Raw genomic sequence first — 23,340 nt, 5'->3', positions numbered from 1 at the left:
CAGGTAAGTGCCGCAGGAGGCCGGAGGAAGCAGGGGCTCAGATGACAGATGCCGCGTAGACACGGCTGCTGGTCATCGGAAGCCCCGCGGCTCTACGCCGACGCGGTCCTGAAATGGAAAGTGTCCATGAAGAGCTCGTTCTCGTGAGGGGCCTGGAGCAGGTGCTCCGTGAACGGGCGCTCTGGCTCGGCGCACCCCCGGTCACTCTAGACGCGGGGCACGGGACGGGAGCCCCTTACGTCTGCACAGCAGGTACGAACCCGAGCACCCCGCTCTGCGGAGAACAGGAGATGCTCACATGCCTCGTGGGGGGAGAAGCCGTGGATTCGGGCCGTGCCAGCCTGCGGCGAGTCGCTGACCGTCCCCTCTTGACCGCAGGGCCTCGGACGGGCAGGAGCCTCCTCTCAAACCAGACAACACTGCCTTCCTCTCAGGGTTGCTGTGGGGTGACAGGAAGGCCCAGGGTGTCCCAGGGGCTCGCACAACTGCTCCCTCCTGTGACCAGAGACCGTGCAACTCGGGCCGAATCCAGAGGCTTCTCTGAGCCCACCAGTGACCCGCCTGCCATCCCCAGTTCCCTTGCCCTTCAACCCCCGCCCGGTTGGCCTCAAAGGGTGGCAGCAAGACCTTACAGGCCTAACGGAACTTGCTTCCCACCAGACAGTGGGGCACGACACACAGTCGATCACATTTGTGGCAGCCAGGTGGTAGAAGCAGGGCCCCGTGAGCCCACCTGTGTCACAAGAGGACTCACCCCAGCGAGCACCTCCTGAGCCCCAGCTCAGTGACCAAGGCCGCCAGGACACTCCCATGGCTTCACCCGCAGGGGCTGTACTGTCCCATCACAGGGCAGGGGACTGAGGACTGCAGGGGCTGATCACTGGTCCAAAGTCACAATCACTTAAACCTGTGACTTGAGACCAGTGTTTTCACTCACCATGTCTAAGCTCCCCAGAGAGGGACAGTGACCAACCCAAGGCCACGCAGCTCACAGAGGCCGAGTCAGCATCAAACCCACCTTTAGGGAATTGTCTGTGTCTCTGTCTGTGTCTCTGACCAGCCCCCCAAGCAGACAGAGCTTCCGCCAGCACCTATTGTGCTAGATGGATGGATGGATGGATGGATGGATGGATGGATGATGGATGGATGAGCAGATGGGTGGTTGGATGGGTAAGTGGACAGATTAATGGATGGATGGGTGGGTAGGTGGATGGATGGATGGATGAATGGTTGGATGGATGGATGGATGGATGGATAGATGGATAGACAGATGAACTAAAGGATGGATGGGTGAATGGGTGAGCAGATCAATGCATTTGTTGGGTTTTGGAGGATGGGGCTGGATGGAAGCTCATCAGCCTCCACTCGGTTATGTTCTCCCCCTTGACAAAAGAGATGATCTCTGGGATCATTATTGAATTACCTTGTACTGGGGAGGTGAGGATTATCGTAAAGGACTAACTTACCTCCAAATGATGCCATCAACACTGGCAGCTGGGATCACTTCCAAATCAGGACTGTCCATGTTCCTGTGCACTCTGAAATCCCCTGCTCAGTGTGGAAAGCACCAGAATCCCGGGGATTTTTCTAAAGCGGATTTTATGTTGCCAGTGCAAAAGAGCCGCCATCATATACAAGTAGTCAGAGGAGAATTTCCAGAGCAGAGCAGCTGTGACCTCCAGAATTGAGAGCTCCCTCCAATTTCTCAGGCTAGCTATCACATGACCACCTGCCTCGCTGACCAACCCCACTATCCAGGAGTGAGAGGTGCCATATCCTAAAAAGGTCCCAGCTTTGCTGTTTAGGACAACACTTTCCACAGAAACAGCCCTTACTAGGAGGCTCCAATTGTCCACCCCATTACCTGCCTGTCACAAGTGCAGAGGCCTGGAGGGCTCATCTCTGTTGTGCTCAAAAATGACAGGACCCTGAAGAGCTCAGCAAGGTCACTGGCCTGGCCACTCCTCACATCCCCACCTCAACACCCTTCCCTCCCTGTTCTTGGGGTTTCTCTTCTTAGCCCAATCCCTAGGGCTGGGGTGGAGGGTGGGATCTTCGAGATCTGACAAAATATCAACACGCAGTGATCCTCAAATGCATGTGCTAGTAAGTAGAGAGTCGGGTTACAAAGCAGCATGAGCAATAGAATCCCGATTTTGTTAATCTCTATCTCTATCCAACCATCCATCCATCCAACCACCCATCCATCCATCCATCCACCCATCCATCCATCCAACCATCCATCCACCCATCCATCCATCCATCCATCCATCCAACCATCCATCCATCCATCCATCCATCCAACCATCCATCCACCCATCCATCCATCCATCCATCCATCCATCCAACCATCCATCCACCCATCCATCCATCCATCCATCCATCCAACCATCCATCCATCCATCCATCCATCCATCCAACCATCCATCCATCCATCCATCCACCCATCCATCCATCCATCCATCCAACCATCCATCCATCCATCCATCCACCCATCCATCATCCAACCACCCATCCACCCATCCATAGAGACAAAGACTGGAAGACCGTAGATAGGAGGGTCCTGCCACCCTACAGGACCTCCATGGAGTCAGCCTCACAGGCTCCGCTCCTGCTGTAGGGTCTCCAGCACCGCCCCGGGCAGGAAGCAAGCCGGCTGAGTGTGCAGCTATATCCTGAAGCTCAAGACAGGTATAAACCACGAGGCCACATCACGCTGATGGTCTCCTCTGCTTGGAAGGGCCTGTTCATCAGCTTTCTGCCGGCCCAACCACGGTGGAGAAGGCAGCTTGTCTCCCCAAAAGGTTTGGCATGGGCTCTTCCGGGATGGCAGGTGATTTTCCCTTTCGTCTTTGTATTTTTCTGCAATTCCCATCTTTCTCCAGCAAGGTGTGTATCATTTTTATCATCAGAAAGAGAACACAACGTGTTTAACCTGTGTCAGTGCAGTAGGGGAACTGCTGTCCCCCGGGGACATCTTCCAGGGTCTGTGCCTTATCACTGCTGGGGATGGAATGGGTGTTTCTCAACCAGGCTGCTGTGGACATTTGAAGCTCGGTCGTTCTTTGTTGGGGGCAAGCATGGAGGCTGTCCTGTGCATAGTAGAGTGTTTAGCTCCTCCAGGTCATTAACACCCACTACCTGGGTTGTGACAAAGGAACAAGTCTTCCAACATTGCCAAATGTCCCCTGGTGGGGGTGGGGTGTAGGGGCATCACCACAGGTTGAGAAAGACTGATCTGGATAAAAGGTTTTCTAGAACCTTACAGGTGTGACCTGGGGCAAATCCTTGAGCCAGCAGAACTTAATGCAAGGCTCGCTCCCATTCCTCAGACCTACCCATATTCCACACCCCTCCCTGGGCACTGCAGCCTCCTCACTGCCCCCACCCGTGTCCCCATCACAGTGAATGTCAAACCCACAAAACTTAAAAGTGTTTTTGATTATTTGGACGTTCTGGCTTCGTGGAGCCAAACCCTGGGTGATTAGAAATAAGTGTATGTCTAAACACCACTGTGAAATTTTTACTGCTATGGGGTGCCGCACAGAGACAGTGGCGGCTCGGTCTCTTCTGAGGTCATTCCCAAGGCGGACAGAGCCCAGGGCGAGCTGCCCTCTCCCGCAACGGACTCCACAGGAATTAAACTCCTCGGGTGTAACTTTCCTCTCAAGCACCGTTTTTCTCTTACCTATTTTTGGAAAGACTTGGTCCCTTCCTGAGCCTACAGGAGCCCTCAACGGGTCCAGCAGAAGCCCACGGTGGGGCTGTCCCACCCGGTGACACTCTGTGCCTCCTCAGCTGTGGGGCAGAGGCTGCAGCTTTCCCCTCCCCCCACTGGTCCTCAGCTGTGTGCTCTGGGTGGGACCTTGCTGGGGACCCTGAACCTTCTGCTTTCCCGAATGCAGGTGCGCTTGTCCACCTACGGTGCGCTCCAGCCATATCCTAGGGTCTGGGGCAGCCTGCCCAGGAGATCTTTCCTCTCAAGGTCTAGTCATTTTGAACCCAGAAGAAACCAAACTGGAGTTGAGTGAATGAGGCACAAAGGTGAAGAAAGGCAAAGCACAGGGAGGAAAAGTTCTGGAACTTCTTGGTGGCCCTTCACCAACAGGGTGCACGCAGGGAGATGCAGAGGACTGACCACGTCACCAAGGGCTTGGAAGCTGGGCTTTACTCGGCAGACCACACACCCAGCAGTGACAAGATAAGCCAATGGGGTAGGAAGAAAGAGTACACATTTATTTTTATTTTCTCATACTTAAAAAAAAAAACAGCTTTATTGAGACATAATTCACATACCATACAATTCACCCATTCAAAGTGTACAATTCTGTGGTTTTTAGTATATTCACAGAGTTGTGCAACCGTCACCAAGATCTAATTCTGGAACATTCTCATCACCCCAAAGAGAAACCCCATCCCCACTGGCAGTCACTCCACATCCGCCTCCCTGGCAGCCGCTAACCTCCTGTCTATCTCTCTGGATTTGCCTATTCTGGACTTCTGGTGTCATCGGAATCGTATGCTATGTGGTCTTTCCTGACTGGCTTCTCTCACTTTGCATCACGTGTTCAAGACCCCTCCATACAGAAACACGTATTGGTGCTTCATCCACTTTAAGGCGGAAAAATATTCCACTGTATGGATACATCAGAGTCTGTTTACTCATTCCTCAGCTGATGGCCTTTTAGGGTTGTTCACACTTTCTGGTTATTAAGCTGGTGTGAACATTCACGTACGACGTTTCTGTGGATGTCTGCTTTCATTCCTTTGTACATATACCAAGGAGTAGAGTTGCTGGATCACACACTGCACCATGTTGAACATTTTGGGCACCTGCTAAACTATTTTCGGAACCGAGTGTGGTATTTTACATTCTCACTCGCAGTGGATGAGGGCTCCAATTCCTCTACCTCCTCACCAACACTTGCTATCGTCTGCCTTTTTTTTTTTTTTTTTTAATTACAGTCATCCTAGTGGGCGTGAAGTGGTGTGTTATCGTGTGGTTTTGGTTTGCATTTCCCTGATGATTAATAACACTGAACATCTTCTCATGGGCTCTCTGGCCATTTGTATCTCTTCTTCGGAGAAGTGTCTGTTCAAACTCTTTGCCCATTTTTAATCGGGTTGTCTTTAAGAGTTCTTGGTGTATTCTGGATACCAGATGCCTGTCAGATAGAGGATTGGTAAATATTTTCTCCCATTCTATGGGTTGTCTTTTCACTTTCTTGCTGGTGTCCTCAGATGTACACAAGTTTTAATTTTTATCAAGTCCCATTTACCTAATTTGTTACTTGTGCTTTTTGTGTCATTTCTAAGAATACAAGGTCACAAAGATTTACTCTGATGTTTCCTTCTAAGACTTCTATGGTTTTAGCTCTCACTTCTATGTCTTTGACACATTTTGAGTTAATTTCTGTGTATTACATGAGGTAGGAGTTCAAATTTAATGTTTTGCTTGTGATATCCAGTTACTGCAGGATATTTGTTGAAAAGACTTATCTTCCCCCCGGATGATCTTGACAGCCTTTTTGAAAATCAGTTGACCATATTCACAGGGTTTATTTCTGGACTGCCTATTCTGTTTCGCTGATCTATAAGCCTACCCTCATGCCAATGTTGCACTGTCTGATTACTGTGGTTTTGTAGCAAGTTGAAATCAGGAAGTGTTCTAACTTTGTCCTTTTTTCAAGACTGTTGGGCTATTTTGGGTCCTTGGCATTGCCATATGAATTTTAGGATCAGTTTGTCAATTTCTGCAAAAAAGCCAGCTGAGAGCTTGGCAGAGATTACAGTGAATTTGCAGATCAATTAAGAGTTTATTATCTTCTTAAAAATATCAATCTATGATAATAATAAATATTTGTAATAAAATATTTGATCCATGAATACAGGCTGCCTTTTCATTTACTTAAGTCTTTTTAAGTTTCTTTTTTTAAAAAAGATTTTATTTATTTATTTGAGAGAGAGAGCACAAGCCAGGAGGTGGAGGGGCAGAAGGAGAGGGAGCAGCAGACTCTCTGTTGAACAGGAACACTGGATTCAGGGCTCGATCCTAGGACCCTGAGATCATGACCTGAGCTGAAAACAGACACTTAACCAACTGAGCCACTCAGGCGCCCCGAGTTTTCAGAGCACAAATTTTGCTCTTCTTTTGTTAAATTCTTTCTCAAGTGTTTTATTCTTTTTGATACTCCTGTAAATGGAATTGTTTTCTTTTTTTTTCTTTGTATTTTATTTTTATTTTGGGGGGGTCTGCATTTTTTAAAAATTTATTTTCAGCGTAACAGAATTCATTGTTTTTGCACCACACCCAGTGCTCATGCGATACGTGCCCTCCATAACACCCACCACCTGGTTCCCCCAACCTCCCACCCCCCGCCCCTTCAAAACCCTCAGGTTGTTTTTCAGAGTCCATATCTCTCATGGTTCACCTCCCCTTCCAATTTCCCTCAACTCCCTTCTCCTCTCCATCTCCCCTTGTCCTCCATGTTATTTGTTATGCTCCACAAATAAGTGAAACCATATGATAATTGACTCTCTCTGCTTGACTTATTTCACTCAGCATAATCTCTTCCAGTCCCATCTATGTTGTTACAAAAGTTGGGTATTCATCCTTTCTGATGGAGGCATCATACTCCGTAGTGTATATGGACCACATCTTCCTTATCCATTCGTCCGTTGAAGGGCATCTTGGTTCTTTCCACAGTATGGCGACCACGGCCATCGCTGCTATAAACATTGGGGGACAGATGGCCCTTCTTTTCACTACATCTGTACCTTTGGGGTAAATACCCAGTCGTGCAATTGCAGGGTCATAGGGAAGCTCTATTTTTAATTTCTTGAGGAATCTCTGCACTGTTCCCCAAAGTGGCTGCACCAACTTGCATTCCCACCAACAGTGTAAGAGGGTTCCCCTTTCTCCACATCCTCTCCAACACACATTGTTTCCTGTCTTGCTAATTTTGGCCATTCTAACTGGTGTAAGGTGGTATCTCAATGTGGTTTTAATTTGAATCTCCCTGATGGCTAGTGATGATGAACATTTTTTCATGTGTCTGATAGCCATTTGTATGTCTTCATTGGAGAAGTGTCTGTTCATATCTTCTGCCCATTTTTTTTATATGATTGTCTGTTTTGTGTGTGTTGAGTTTGAGGAGTTCTTTATAGATCCTGGATATCAACCTTTTGTCTGTACTGTCATTTGCAAATATCTTCTCCCATTCCGTGGGTTGCCTCTTTGTTTTGTTGACTGTTTCCTTTGCTGTGCAGAAGCTTTTGATCTTGATGAAGTCCCAAAAGTTCATTTTCGCTTTTGTTTCCTTTGCCTTTGGAGACATATCTTGAAAGAAGTTGCTGTGGCTGATATCGAAGAGGTTACTGCCTATGTTCTCCTCTAGGATTCTGATGGATTCCTGTCTCACGTTGAGGTCTTTTATCCATTTCAAGTTTATCTCTGTGTATGGTGTAAGAGAATGGTCGCGTTTCATTCTTCTACATATAGCTGTCCAGTTTTCCCAGCACCATGTATTGAAGAGACTGTCATTTTTCCACTGTATATTTTTTCCTGTTTTGTCGAAGATTATTTGACCATAGAGTTGAGGGTCCGTGTCTGGGCTCTCTACTCTGTTCCACTGGTCTGTGTGTCTGTTTTTATGCCAGTACCATGCTGTCTTGGTGATCACAGCTTTGTAGTAAAGCTTGAAATCAGGTAACGTGATGCCGCCAGTTTTATTTTTGTTTTTCAACATTTCCTTAGAGATTTGGGGTCTCTTCTGATTCCATACAAATTTTAGGATTATTTGCTCCAGCTCTTTGAAAAATACCAGTGGAATTCTGATCAGAATGGCATTAAAAGTATAGATTGCTCTAGGCAGTATAGACATTTTAACAATGTTTATTCTTCTGATCCAAGAGCATGGAATGGTCTTCCATCTTTTTGTGTCTTCTTCAATTTCTTTCATGAGTGTTCTGTAGTTCCTCAAGTACAGATCCTTTACCTCTTTGGTTAGGTTTATTCCCAGCCTTCCCGTTGAGATCAGGAACACAACAAGGATGGCCACTCTCACCACTCTTGTTCAACATAGTATTAGAAGTCCTAGCAACAGCAATCAGACAACAAAGAGAAATAAAAGGTATCCAAATTGGCAATGAAGAAGTCAAACTCTCTCTCTTCGCAGATGACATGATTCTTTATATGGAAAACCCGAAAGACTCCACCCCCAAACTACTAGAACTCATACAGCAATTCAGTAACGTGGCAGGATACAAAGTCAATGTACAGAAATCAGTGGCTTTCTTATACACTAACAATGAAAATACAGAAAGGGAAATTAGAGAATCGATTCCATTTACTACAGCACCAAGAACCATAAGATACCTGGAATTGTTTTCTTGACTTCCTTTTTGGATTGTTCATTGTGGGTAAGACACAGTTGGCTTTTGTGTATTGATCTTGTATCCTGCCACATTGCTGAACTTGTTCATTATTTTAGATCATTTTTTAATGAATTTCTTTGGAGTTTCATATCATCTGCAAACAGAGAGGACTTTACTTCTTATCCAGTCTGGATGCCTTTCATTTCTTTTTCTTGCCTAATGGTCCTGACTAGAGCCTCTAGCATGTTGTTGAACAGAAATGATGAGAGCAAATGCTCTTCCTTATTCCTGGTTATAGAGGAGAAGAATCCGGTTTTTCACCAGTAAGTATGATGGAAGCTGGAGGTTCTCTACAGGAGCCTTTATCAAGCTGAGAAAGTACCCTTCTCATCCCATTTTACTGAGATACAATTTCTACATGGGAAAATTAACAAATCTTAGGTGAAGAGCTTAATGAATTTACACACACACACACACACACACACACACACACGCGGAACCAAGATCCAGTTACAGAGCATTTCCATTCATCCAGAAAACCCACCAGTGCCCTTCTTTCCTGTTAGGGTGGTGAATTTCACTCACACAAAGACAAGATGCCCAGCTTCAAATCGATTTCAGATGCACAAGGAATAATTTCAGTTTAAATAGATCCCACGCTATATTCGAGACATATACTGGGATACAGTTATACTAAAAAAAAAAAAAAATCCATTGTTTATCTGAAACTCAAATTACATCCGAGCACCCTATACTTCACCGCTTGCCAATTTCCATCAACATGGCTGAGTCTCCCCTGTCCCCAAATCTCATACAAATGAAATCGTAGACTACGAACTTCGTTGTTTGTCCTAACGGTTCTGAGATCCACCCGTATTATTGCATGGGTCATAATTTTTCTTATTTATTACCGAGAAGTATTCCATTGCCCCAGTCTCTTTATTCTCCTGTTGGACACCTGAGCTGTTTCCTGTTTGGGACATTCTGGCATGTGGTTTTTGTACATACTCACTTGCACACCCTTGTGTATACACTGCACTTGTTTCTCTTGGGTGTATACTTAGGATTGAAATTACCAGGTCATATGGGAGCATATGTTTAACACCAAGTGTATAAAACATTAGTACATTAATGTGCGCACATCAACTCTAACTATCTGCCTTGCGTAATCTTCTGCGGAGGCATGTGCTCAGAAGGCCTGGAGATGTGGTCCAGTCTGATCATTTCATCCGGGATGCCCTGAGGAGGGGAGACATTGGCGAGAAGGGGCGAGAAGGGGAAGCGGCACATTGCGTGGGGTTCTAGGGACCACCGAATGACTAAGATCCACCTTCACCTCTTGGGGCTCAGAGTTACAGATGGTGATTGGGCCGCGTGCAGTTTTCCTTATGGTCGGGATGGGGACATCTAGCCCTGAGGAGACGAGGAGGGGCTGGGCTGGGTAAGGTAGGTGTCCCGGGCACGTGCAAAGAGATTGAGCAGAGTGGAGAGAAGTCTTGCAAAGGTGGGTGAACAAGGTGAGGCCACACTGGTCAGACTGGACAGGCAAGGCCACAGAATCCAGGAGGAGACCCAGGCCCTGTATTAAGAGGAAACAGGCTTAGCAGGAGAGAGGAGCCAGAAAGCTGTGCCGAGTGTGTGGTGCCTACAGGTCAAGGGTGCAGAGCTGGGAGATGGCAGAGCTGGGAAGGGGCTGAGGTCTTCCAAGGCCACGCCCAGGGTCTGACCACGGGTACCTTCTAAGTTAAGTCTAGAAGGGGCTCTTGGGAGTGGTTGACCGGCCGACCTGAAAGGTCATACATTTGGAGAGAATATGTGTCTTCCACTTCACTATTTATTGAGCACCTACTGCATGCCAGACAATGTTCTAGGCACTAAAGATTTAGCAACTTACGGAAAATGTCCGAAATCTCTGCTTTTCAGGAGCTTAGAGCCTAGTGGAAGAAGGACACACTCACGTCATTATCATGGCACATGATAATAAATGCTGTGTAGAAAACTATAGCGAGAGCTGGGGGCTAGGAAAGCCAGGACCAGAGGTCCACTGTTAAATGGGATGTCTGCTTGAGACAGTGATGGTTGAGCAAGGATAGGAAGAGGAAGAGAGCCATGTGGATCGTATATAGGAGAGGGAATGGCCATGCAAAGGCCCCGGGGCAGGAGTGAGCCTGGAGTGCAGTAAGGAGCCCAGGCAGGGGAGAGCCTTGTGGGCCATGGTGAAGATTCTGGCCCCACTCTCCATGGGACGGGAAACCACCCGAGGCTTGTGCAGAGGAACAACGCCCTGTCTCCTGAGTGGCGAGTAGGCCGTGGGCACAGATGGAGCCCTCCAGGCCAGAGTGGACGGTCATCATGTTGTCCGAGGACAGCAGCGAAGACCGGGTGGATGCAGGGGCGGCATAGTGGGGAGGAGGGCGCACAGGACCTGCTGGCAGACAGAATACACGTGTGAGAAAAGGAGGAGCAAAGCGTGATGCTGAGATTTGGCCCAAACAACTGGGAGAACGGACCAGCTGTGGTCCCATTTGGGGAAAACTCTCAGGGCAGACTGACGAAGATTGGGTGTCTGGTGGCGGTGCCCACACGACGCCTGATGGGAGACGCAGGCAGGCAGACGGGCGTGCACGGTTTGGGGGAGAGGACCCAGCCACATGGTGGCCTGGCTATTTGGGAAGAATTTATGGGCGCAGCAAAAACTGACCCTGTGCTGATCAGAAACAAGCAAATTAACCGCAGCACAGTCAGGAAGCACCGTAACGGGGCAGATAGCTGGTGTCGCGCACTTTGGTTCTGACTCACGGACTCCATCACCGACGCCCGGATGGGCAGAGATGCAGCACGGAGAGAGAGCGGAGAGACGTGGGAAAGAAGGGGTGCGGGCAGCTCGCGGCTCTGCTCTCCCCGGAACGGCTAGGCCATCCAGAAAGATTCCTTCAAGTCCCAACGCTCAGCGCACTGAACGTACCCACATTTGGAAGTCGGGACTTCGTAGACGTCCTACTGCAAAACGAAGACGGACCAAGTAAAGACGAGGTTGTGCTGGGCGAAGGCTGGGTCCGTCGAGGGATAAGAAGAGGGAATTTGGCAGATGCACAGGAGAGAAGGCCATGTGATCTCGGAGGCGGAGACAGGAGGGACATGACCACCAGCCCGGGAGTGCCTGGAGCCCCCGGAACCTGGAGGAGGCAGGAAGGACCCTCCCCTAGAGCATCTGGAGGGAGCTCGGCATTGCCAGGCCTTGACTTTGAACTTCTGGGCTCCCGGCGGTGAGAGTAAATTGCTGTTGTGGTCATTTGGATACTGACGGGTGGGCTGGGGCGATCGTCTCTGCTGGAGAGGAGGGTTATGGGGTCCCACAGAGGCATGGGAAGAGCGTGGCGTGAGGGCAGCCCCCCCACCCCAGCACCTGCAAATGATCCACAAAGCCGAGATCCTTTCTGGTCCTGTTTCAATGGGTTATGGCAAGTTTTAAAGTGGATAACGGGTGGGAAGACCTCCACAAGCCACCCGGCCCAGAGAATTGGACAGAGCTGGTCTTCCCAGGGTCTAGGACTTGGGATGCAATCGGGTAATGCTCCTGGTGATCGGGTCCCCAGAAGGTTTCAAGTCTATCATGTCTCTCCCTGGGCCAACAGGGCACAGCTGGGAGCTCAGACCCCACCTCTGCCTTCCAGCCCGCCCGAGGGCACTGTGAGCCAGTCCCCCGCAGAAGGGCCCGGAATCCTGTGGCTCCCAATTGGGGGGTGCAGGGTGCAGTTCTAGGGGCAGACCCCCGTGGCAGACACAAGGGGGGCTCTGTTATCCGCTGCTGGTTTGGAACCTGGTGTCACGGGACCCGCCATTCCCCATGGCAGCCCAGATGGACCCCCCCCCCACTACACCACCACCTGCGGGCCCGTGATGCTGGGGGTGGAGAGCTTCTGCACGCAAATATCAGGGATCCAGTCTGGGTGAAGACCCAGCAGAGGTGACTGGTGACATCAGCCACAGGGCACTTCGTCACCTCCCTCCAGTGGCCCAGTTTGGGGGGGGCGCCTGCAGGACGCCCAGCCATCCGGACAGGCCCACCTTCCCGGGCTTCGCAGCTCAAAACACCAGAACGGGAAACTCTGGTTTTCTCTTTGCTTCACAGAGTTTGGCCCTTGAACCCCCCAAACTGAGCACATTGGCAGGTGTGCTCCCCTCCCCGCCCCACACTGCAGGGCGCTGTGTCTCCTGATTTCCCCCTGCCTGTTTTCACCCCCCAGGCTCCACACGGCTTGAGTGGATACCTTTGTACTCCCTGCGTCTATGGGATCTGGTGGGCACCCGGGATTTGGGCGATTGCCCCATTTTGCACCTGGGAAGACCGAGGCTGGGAGAGGGGAGGCGCGTGGCCCATCTCCAGGGCTGCAGCCCCTCCCCTCCCCTTCCAGCTGCTTGAGGGGTGGGAGCCCTGCCTGCGCACGAGAGGACGGGGCCCTCCGGAAATGCCATCACCTTGCTCTTGCGCACCTGTACCACCCCCCAGCCTCAGAAGGAGGTAGGAGCCAGCGCCCGTGTGTCCTGGAGGGTGCAAAGCGCTGGCGTGAGCTGTGAACGGTGGTGAGTGCCTTTCCGGTTGGACTACGTGGACATCCCACCTGGGCAGACAGCCGCCAAATCCCCCAGAGAGTCGTGGGCCCCACTCAGGTGTGTCCAGGTTATCGAGCCCCTAACTCCCATCCCCGGAAGGAAAGTGGTCTGGGAGTGCTGGGGTGGGACTGCCATATCGGTCAGACGGGCCAGACCGGGCCGACCCACAGCCCGCCCCACAGCCGTCCCCCGCCCGGCTTCCCGGGGACACCTCCGTCTCTTCTCCGGAGACGCGTCTCGGCCGCCGGCAGACCAGCGTCGCTGGGGAGGCCTCTGATGTCTGTCACCAGCTCCACTCCGCTTGGGGCCACAGCTCGGGCTCAGGAAACAGCCACCCCTAGGGCTGTGGGAGCCGGGGAGTCTCGGGACCAATGGGGGCCGGGGCTGTGCTCACAAGAAATGGGGGTATCCCCGGGACCTCAGAAAAGATCGTGGCCACAGAGAGGGACCGAGGCTCAAGACCGAAACTCCTCCAGTTGGGTCCCCGGATGGGCCCTGGGTGGGGGCAGCCTCTGAGCCAGCCTCTCCGAGGTCCAGACAGAGGACAGGGGGTGTCGGGGTTGGGGTGGAGCCAATCCAGAGCAGGGGCTCGAACCCAGCACCTCGATTCCAGTTTGGTGGCCTGACCTCCCCGCGGGAGACACCTCACACACCACGCGGAGCGTCGTGTGGGCTTTGGAACGGGTCTCCGCGGCTGTACACGGGGCACGGACATCCGAAATCTGGCAAGGGGGACTTGGAACGGACAGACACGACACACGGGTGCCCGTATTTCTCCGTGTCTTGTGGTGACATCCAGCTCAGATGCCTGCAAAATACTGCAGCGACTCCACATTCTGGGCCAAGCTCCCGAGGTTGGACCCATGTGTGTCACAGCTGGTGGCGGGAATAACGCGTCCAGTCTTCTGGTCGCTTCTTGCCCAGAGAGATCCCCACCGGGGGCGTCTCCTCATCGCCACGGGGTTATTTTTAACGACTCCGCGCTCCGAATCCGAACTTGGAGCCCGGGAGAGCGACGCATCTGGAAACGGCGTGTGAGCCCCCTCCTGCTGTGGGGCCCGGGCGGGTCCTGGCAGCCACGCTTGGGGTCCTAAGTTGCTGACACTGGAGGATCGCGCCTGGTGTGAGCCTCTAGGGGCCCCGCCCAAAGCCCACGAGGGGTGTGGTCCTGATTTCACTTTCCAAGTGTCATTTTCCCCCTTAGAGGGGAAAGGGATGATGCCCCCCGCCCCCCCCGCCCGCATCTGACTCCAAAGCCAGATCCTTGGCTGCTTGGTGATCACGGTAGGAGGTCTGGGGGCACAGGAGGAAGGAGGCCCTAGCGGAGCGGGGAGGGTCACAGGAAGTGACTGTAGCCCAAGGGAGGGGGAGGGGGGCCACCAAGGAAAGACGATGCCTTCAGTGATTCCAGCAGCAGGCCAGCGTGCTCTCTGTGGTGGGAGGCCCCTGAGTCCACCCCGAAGTCCAGGACAGATCTAGGACCTGCTCCTGGAAAGCCGCACCCCATCCCCTCCACGAGTCTGTCCTGGGAGTCTGAGTTGTCACCTGCCAGCCTTCCCAGACGGGGCCAGCAAAGGGGCCATGTCCTCACGGTTGGTCTGCGTGCGCCCCGGCAGGAGCCCAGCCCACAAATCAAGCCTCTCCCTCTTCCCCTGACGGCCCTTCAGCTCCCGGAAGCCCCCGGATCTCTGGGACGGTCCTCCCCACCCGCCCCTGCACCTGTGCAGGTGGATGGCTACACGGACAGACGCCTCAAACCCCAGCCCGCGAGGGACACTCAGACCGTGACCAGCACCTCCACGTCCCCCTGTGTGGTTCAGGGTGGCTGTGGATACTTTCTCACCCACCAAGACAGCAAAGCTCTCCCTTGTGAGGACGCAGAACTCTCTGGGTGGAGCTCGGCCCATCCTTGTGGGTCCACCTCCCTGGCTGGAGAGCCGACGCCCGGACGCCTCACATTGGCCTGTCTAGGGGCCGGGGGACTCTGCACACAACGCCATGTAAGGCCAGCGAGACCGGGGTGCCCACGCCCCACCAGCCTGCGTCCGGCCGACGTCAGGGACAGTGTGCCACGTCTGCGCGGACAGCAGAGGTCATGGGCCTTCCTCCCGCAGAGGTGAGCGAGCCGGACTGAAGAGGAAGCAAGGAAAATCCAGGTAGAGGCGTGGGGCTGCTCTGAGGCTCCTCCGGAGAAGGAAGCTCTGCTTGAATAGCCCTGGGGACGGGAGGCTCCCTATCTGTGCGGGCTGCCATCCCATTTAGGGACGCTCAACGGTGAGAAAGCTTTTCTTACCTCCAGCTGAAACCTCGCTACGTAGAGCTTCCCTCCGACGCTGGTCTGCCCCCCTCGCAAAGGAGGCACCTCAGCCCCTGCTCCCAGGCTCTCCTCCAGCCCGAACACCCCAGTCTCAGGAATGTCCCCCAGGCACAAAGCAGCCCAAGAAGCCCGGCCTAGAGGTGCTACGGGGAACGGTCACCTGCCCTTGGCTTTTCACCCAGACACCAGGAGACAGATAGACACGACCTCCTGGAGGCTACAGAGAAGTGGGTGTCTGACGTAACCGGCGCCTCCGGAAGCTTCGAGAAGCCCCTGGACGTGGCTCCCTCCACCCGCACGCGCCCTGGCAGACCCCCAGCCTCTGCCCCGATTCCTGCTTCTTGGCAACACTAGCTCCTGGATCAAAGTCCCACCAGGGTCATGAATTGGGTCACATGCCCCAGACAGGGGGCTGGGATCCCGGGCAGCAGAAAGGGGGCAGGAGAGCTGACAGCTGCTACCCCGTGGTCCAGCCCTCCTGGTGCGTTCAATGCAGCAGAAGATAGATGTTCACCCCGGGGCTTGAAAGCATGGTGCGGCCAGGGCGGCGACGGGGACGCGGCAGCGTGTCCTGGGTCTCCTGGCGTGAGCCCTCTGAGTCTATCGGGCTACGGGCCCTGGCGACACCACGCAGAGCAGCAAGCCGGGGCTCAGAGACGTTGTGCTACTTGCCCGGGGGCACACGGCCTGCAGTGGAGAAGCCAGACCTGAAAATCGGGTCTTGTCACCCCGAAGCAGGTGCCTAGCATTGGACATGCCCAGGAGCAGCTTATCCTGTCGTGCCACCAAACTGAGATGGGACTGCCCACCCCGAGGACTCAGCCCCCACGAGCACCCTCACCCATGGGGCTGCCTGCCTGCCGTGAGCCAACCATGACCCAGCCCGCGCCCTCTGGAGCCCGGCCGCTCGGCAAGCCCCAGTGGGCAAAGCTCTCGGGGTTCTCCGACCTTGGGTCTCAGAGCCACAGGCACAGATCAAATCCAACAAAGCAGCTGTTTAATTTGGGGGGAAACTAGAGATACAGCCGAGCTTCTGGGTGCCCCCACCCCGGGACGGTTCCTCTAACAAACAGCCTCGTGGCAGCCGCCTTCCGGAAGGCATCTGGCCAGGGTCAGCCACCTTCAGGAACCGGCTCCACAGCGTCCCAGAGGGGAAGCCGAACGGAAGGCCTGGGCTTAGCGCCTGGACGGCGGGCATCGGCCGTGAGCCGCATTCTATCCTTGGGTGAAGACGGACAGCGGGAACAGGCCCCATAGCAGGTTCGGATCTTCGCGGAGCAGGGCCGTGGCGGGGAGTAGGGGGACGCCCCAGCCTCCCCACGGGTGGCAGCTACGTGGTTGGCGTGGGGCTGACCTCTTGCTGAGCTCCAGGAACGGGGTCGGATCAGTCTGAGCCTGTCACGATAACGTCAACACCCCCTACCCGAGTGATTCTTAAGGGAGGAGAATTAAATAACACGTAGAAATAACATTTCCCAGACCCATGTGTGATTGGCCCAGGTTGGTCCGACCAGAAAGGCTCAGGACTTCCGTTCGCTGAGCCCATTGTCTTGCGTTAACCAAGGAGAGATGCAGAAGCAACGTCTGGAGCCCCTGCAGTCACTCTGTTGCCGTGAGGCAGCCCCGCCCAGTGAGGGCTCCAGCACCCAGAGGCAGACAGAGCCGGAGACTCTGCAGGAGACCGGGAACACTGTTCTGGCTCAGTCGCCCCCAGACCCCCACCTGCTCCAGACTTCCCAGCCGATGAGCTGCTTGGAGTTGCGTTTTCTGCTTCCAGAGACATACAGCTTGAAGCCCATCAGAGACCTGGGCTTTATAACGCGGAAGGAGCCCTCTCCGCCCAGTGTCCTGAGATTGGTCCTTGGAAACTCTTCTTCTTCTGGGTCCGCCCTATGGTCGGAACCAAGCGATCAGCCGTAATGGTTCCCGGCTGGTTGTCCATGAATTGTCAGCTGAACAGGAAACCGGGGCCTAGAACGCGGCAGGGGCTCACCCAGGCCTGCCGGTGCCAAACCTGGGATTCGAACCCGGGGCCTTCTGGACTGCTGGCTGTTCGGCATTCCCGAACAGAATCTGAGCCAGCTGGCCTGCCCGGCGGGGCCAACTGAACCCAGCTGCTAAATTGATACTTTGCAAAACACGCATGTTTCCAATTGCACGGTATTGTTCGGACTTTGAAGCGGCGTGCAGCCTTCCCCTGATGTGGTCAAGGACGGAGGTGGCTGGCCTGGTATGGAGAGGGATCTTAGAAAACGCTCCGCAGAAGCCCCAGGGCCCCCACGCACTGGAAGGAGATCAGAAGGCAGCCTCTCTCCAGAGGCCACAGGCAGCCTGCTCCCCACTTGAAAAGGACCCCGTATCAATTTCACTTTTTTTTCCTTCTTGGTGCCTCCCTAATGAGACGATGCTGGAGTCGAAAATAAATAGCTGTGTGGCCGGGTAAATAGATAAATAGACAAATAAAGCGTGGGTTTCTTCCAGGAATGTGGCCTTTCCCTCCCAGGGCCGGCGAGGCGCGGGTTTCCAACCACAGCGGCCGTCCTGTTGCTGAGGTGCTCGGGAGGGCGCCGTGGGGAGCGCAGCCACGGCTCCCTTGTCCTGAACACCTACTGGGTGCAGCCCCGTGGCTCACTCGCCCTCGGTCTGCACAGTGAGGTCAGAAAGGCAGAGAAAGGGAGAAGGTCAGAGAAGGGCAAAGACATTGGGGAGACGGGAGATGGAATCAGTCGGCCGGGGGCTTGTAGTGCCTTCAGGGGCAAACCCAGCAGAACATCCCAGACGGGGAATTCTCATTGCCGTGAAGTGTGGTAGACGCAAGGCCACCACCCAAGACCCTCTGGGTCCCCAGAAGCACGAGGCAGAGGCGTCCCCAGTGTAGAGGCTGGTGTTGTGACCAGTGGGGGGGTCCACAGCGGGCACCTAGCTGACTCTCCCCCAGGATCCAACGACTAAGAGTTTAGTACCTGGGGCAAGGGACTGGGGACCTGGGACCTGCTTCAGGAGTCTCACTGGTCACACTTGTCAGTTAATTATTTAGAACATCACTCTCAATTAGAGTAGATCCAGAAAGCCCTGGGAGGGGGTGTCTAGCCACCCGTCCATGACCCCACCTCCCAGAGCCTCTCCACTCTGCTCCTCACCAGCCCGGGGTCTCCTCCCTGTTCCTCTGGAATGCCAAGCATAATCGTGCCCCAGGACATTTGCACCTGCAGTTCCCCCAACAAGAACACACCTCTTCCCAGCCACCTATATCAAAGAGTGGTGCCAGCTCCCGACCCCCGCCTCCTGCTCCTCTTTACTTCTCTATCTTCACACTTTTATTATCTACGTGTCAGTCTACCTTCGTAGTATTTTGTCTCCAACTAGAAGGTTGATCCCGTGTCTTGCTGCCTGCCATAGCCTGTGCCTAAAACAGAGCCTGGCAGACTCGAGGCCCCCGTGCAATGATGTGGGTGGGAGGAATAAAGGAATGAAAGAGGACGTTCAGACTGCCCCTCCCTTCCCCTGCTATTTGCACAGCTCTCTGCTCCAGGTTGTGTGGTGGCCAGGAGAGAGTGACACAGGACCCCCGTCCTCCAGGAGCTCACGCAGATGTGTTGGACTGAGACGGGAGGGCTGTGGAGGTGCAGGCACTGGGTGGGAGGGGGGAGGCCTGGGGCTCAGGCTGGACTAGGGAGCCCCTGCAGGGCTGGGGGCTGCAGAGCAGTGAGGCCTGTGTCCCGACTTCCTACAAGAGAGAGGACAGTCCTGTGCCCCCAGGCTCCTAGGAGGGTCCTTTCAGTGTGCGCTGGCTCAGGAGGGACAGGCTCCTTCTCGCGTATTTGATGTCGGGAGCCCAGATTTTCTTGAAGAGAAGACCAAGTACCACCGTCTTTCTTTCTCAATTAAAAAAGCTATTTCTTCTACAGGTGGATTTCGCTCTCTCGCGCTCTTCTTCTGTTACAGGTGAGTTTGTTTTTTGTTTTTGTTTGTTTGTTTGTTTTTGCTTCTTTGTAATTTTCTGAAGATCCCGTTTCCTAGAAAATTAGAATCAGGGGGGGTGCCTGGGTGTCATTCAGTTGAGTGTCCAACTCTTGATTTCTGCTCAAGTCATGATCTCAGGGTCGTGGGATCGAGCCCTGCATTGGGCTCTGCATTCAGGGCCCAGTCTGCTTCAGATTCTCTCGCCTTCTGCCTCTGCCCCACACCCCCAGCTGACGCACATGCATGCTCCCAAATAAATAAATGAAACCGATTTTTTTAGATTTTATTTGTTCATTTGAGAGAGAGAGAGCATGAGCAAGGGTAGAGGCAGAGGGAGAAGGAGAAGCAGACACCCCGCTGAGCGGGGAGCCCCACAAGGGACTCGATCCCTTAACCAAGAGCCACCTGGGTGCCCCCTACATAAATAAAATCTTAAAGAAAAAAAAAGAGGGCACCTGGTGGCTCTGTTGGTTAAGCGACTAGCTTCAGCTCAGGTCATGATCCCAGGCTCCTGGGATTGAGCCCCACGGCCAGCTCCCCCTGCTCTGTGGGGAGCCCGATTCTCCCTCTCCCTCTGCCTGCCACTCCCCTTGCTTGTGCTCCCTTTCCCTCTGTCAAATAAGAAAATAAAATCTTAAAAATAAAATAAAATAAAAAGTAAAAAATAAATAAATAAAAGAAAATTAGAATCAGGAAAAAACCAATAATTGCTGTTAAATGATTTTAAAATAAAAGCCAGACAAAATAGAGTTGATCACTTGTACTGATAAGTCTATATCATGGAATATTGTGCAGGCATTAACATTTTATTTATGCAGTGATTATAGTGGCATGAAAAATACCTACATACGTGGGGGGAAAAAAGCCGGCTACTAAATCAGATCCGCGTGTGTGTGCGTGTGTGTGCGTGTGCGTGCATGCATGTGTGTGCATGTGTGCATGCATGTGAGCATGTGTGTGTGCGTGCATGTGTGCGCGTGTGTGCATGCGTGTGTGTGTGCGTGCGTGCATGTGTGTGTGTGTGTGTACACACTATGTGAAGTCCAGCATCTGGGAGGGGCACTGCTCGCGGCTAGTGATTCTCTCCCAGTAGTGGAATTGTACATTTTTTCTGTCTTTAGGTTTCTCACGTTTTCCCTTTCTCTCGACTACCTTATAAAACATGTCAGAATTTTTATTTCAAATGAGGGTGGAAGCTTCCCCAGTGTGTCTTGTGTGTTAGTCCAACTTGCGGGCCACCCACTGGATGGGCGCACAGGGCCTGGGGGGACTCCCTGCACACCTCGTGCCCCAATATCCCCGGTCCGAAGAAGAGGCCCTAAGAAAACACCTTGGCAGCAGGTAGAAGCGATGCTGGTGTGACTCTGGTCTGCAGCCCTCTAGCTCAAACGGCCAGGAAATGCCGCCAGCCTGACACCCAACAGCCCAGTAATATTCACGAGACGATCACAAATGTGGCCATCACAGAGTGTCACCGGGAAGACCGCGCAGAAGCAGGAAGAAGATGTCCTGTTAAATAGGAATCAAACCAAGCAGAGGGCATAGGATGGGTCCCGAAGCCACTGTCACCTCACCCTGTGAGCAGACAGATGCCCCAGGGGCTGAGCATCCCCTGCCCAACAGACTGTTCACTTGCCCCTGGGTCCGAGCGCTGCTGATGCTCACCATGCAGCGGAAGAAGACAGGGTCCCATCCTGGAGGAGCTTACCTTCCACCGCGAGTCCAGGAGGAGGCAGGCAATAAAGAAATACAGAATAAGTCGGGAGGTGGACGTCAAGAAAGGACAAAGCCAAGGCAGGTGGGGTGGAGCGGGGACGCTACAGCAGGTGCATTTTTCCCGGCGTGTGGCTGGACTTCTCCCTGGGGTTACGTGCAGCCCTGGGACCTGCCCTGGTTGGGGGAACATAATGCAGCTGACCCTGGAACAACGCGGGGGGCGGGGTGTCCACCTCCCTGCCATCAAAAACCCGACTATGACTTTCGGCTCCTCCTGAATTTAACTAATCATAGCTTACTGCTGACTGGAAGCCCCACAGATGACCTAAACCGTCAGTGAACCCATGTTTCACGCTTTACACAGACTGTACGCTGCGTGTGTCACCCGCGTTCTTACTGGGACGTAAGCTGGAGGAATGAGAAATCATAAGGGAGAGAAAACTCGTTTACAGTCCTGGATTGTGTTCACTGGAAAAAAAAAAAATCTGCCTCTAAGGGAGCTGTGCAGTTTAAACCCGTGTTGTTGGAGATTTCCAGGCTTGGTCCACAGAAACCTGCCACGTGCATGGCAAGAAGCTCCAAGACCACAGGGATGGGGATGGAAAAGCCACGAGATGCAACGTGCCTGGGTCCCTGCGTCACCACGTGGAAGCGAGCCGCTCACGGAGCCAGAACACCCGTTTGGCCGTCGGAAGCTCCTGTTGTGTTGGGTCATCATCTGTCCGGGCACGTAGGAGTTCAGCAGCATCCCTGTCTGGAGAGGGGGGCAGCCAGCATCCGGAGGGGAGGGCCGTGCACTAGAGGCAGGGTGTTGGGGAAGATCCTGCCACCCAGAGGACGTCTGGACAAAGATCTGGTGGAAATGGGAGAATATGCCCCGGGCTCGTGGGAGACCACGTTGCAAGCAGAGGAGGAAGAGTCCCGTGGCAGAGGTGTGCCTGGTGCAAGGAAGAGAGGGGAGGCCAGGCATTGGCCCAGGAGGGCAGGAGGCAAAGCCGAAGAGGGGACGGGAGCAGGGAAGCCGGGCGAGTGGGTTTGGGACTCCAGCTGAGAGACCCTGCAAGACAGAAGGGGGCGGTTCAAGACTTCACCGACTTTGAAAGCCTCGCTCTGCCTGCGGTTGAGACGGAGGCTGTGCGGGGGCAGGGCGGACGTGGGGAGTCACATGCAGGAGGTTGAGCGGTGGAGCGGGGACAGGCCATGGGCAGTGGGAAGTGGAGGCAGGCTCCGGCCAGCTTTAAGGCAGAGCGGGCAGGTGAACCGAGGGCAGAATGCAAAGGGAGAGGAGAGGCTCAGGGGGGCCTGAATCTGGGGCGGGAGTTGAGGAGGGAGCCGCCAGGGCTTAGCCCAGGGGTGCGTAGATGAGCAGTCCCCCGGGGCCAACGGTGCGGCTCTGGACACAGGGACTCGAGGGTTCTGTTTCGCAGTCACGTGGGGACATCTCACCTCTGAGCTGGGAGCTCAGAAAGGAGGTTGGGGCTGGAGATAAAAATGAGGGGCCTTCCCCGCACAGCTGGTGCTTGAAACCAGGGCACAAGCGAGGGGCAGGGCAGCAGCGAGGAGGTCTGGGCCAAGTCCACGGCATTTAACCTTAGAAATGGGAACAAGGGGGAGACCGGCTGCTGCAGTCGGTTGACCGTTCGTCTCCTGGTTTTGGCTCAGGTCATGCCCTCCGGGTCCTGGGATCGAGTCGCGTGGGGCTCCCTGCTCAGTGTGGAGTCTGCTGGAGGTTCTCTCTCCCTCTGCCCCTCCCCCTACTCTCGCTCTCAAATAAATACGTCAATCTTTGTGGGGAGAAAACAAAGAGGAAGCGGGGCTGAGGCAGAAGCTGCCGTGCAGAGCCCGCCCGAGCGCCTGACGAGGCCAGCGTGACCCCACCAGGCCAGGTGCAGACCACGGGTGACCCACGGGGGCCCTTCTGGCCCGGACCCAAGCCTTGAGGGTGTGGGGCACTCGCCGCTCGCCACGGATGCAGAGCGTGGCAGGGGGGTGGGCGCGGAGCCCACCTGCAAAGGTTCCGTTGTAAAGGGGAACAGAAACGGGGCAGGGCTGGGGGGACAAGGGGGCTCCAGGCAGGTTTCATGTGCTTTTCGAAGCCGAGGCTGTGTTTAGGAGCCAAGGGAACAGCCCAGAGCAGGGCAATGTGCAGGGAGGGGAGGAGGAGGCCAGAGCGTGTCACATGGGTGGGGGCTGGGCGGTTCTAGAGGCTCCTGGTAGAAGCAGGAAAGGGTCACACTTGACGTGGGGAGAGGACAGAGGGCAGTGGGAGGCCGTCCTGGTCCGGGAGAGGAGGCGTCCGACCAGGAGGCCAGCCGGCAACACAGCACAAGATGCTCGGAGGTCCACGGTCACGG

The sequence above is a fragment of the Martes martes genome, assembly GCF_963455335.1.
Source record: "Martes martes genome assembly, chromosome: 10".
In the NCBI taxonomy this organism is placed as follows: domain Eukaryota; kingdom Metazoa; phylum Chordata; class Mammalia; order Carnivora; family Mustelidae; genus Martes; species Martes martes.
Note: the sequence above shows the minus strand (reverse complement) of the source record.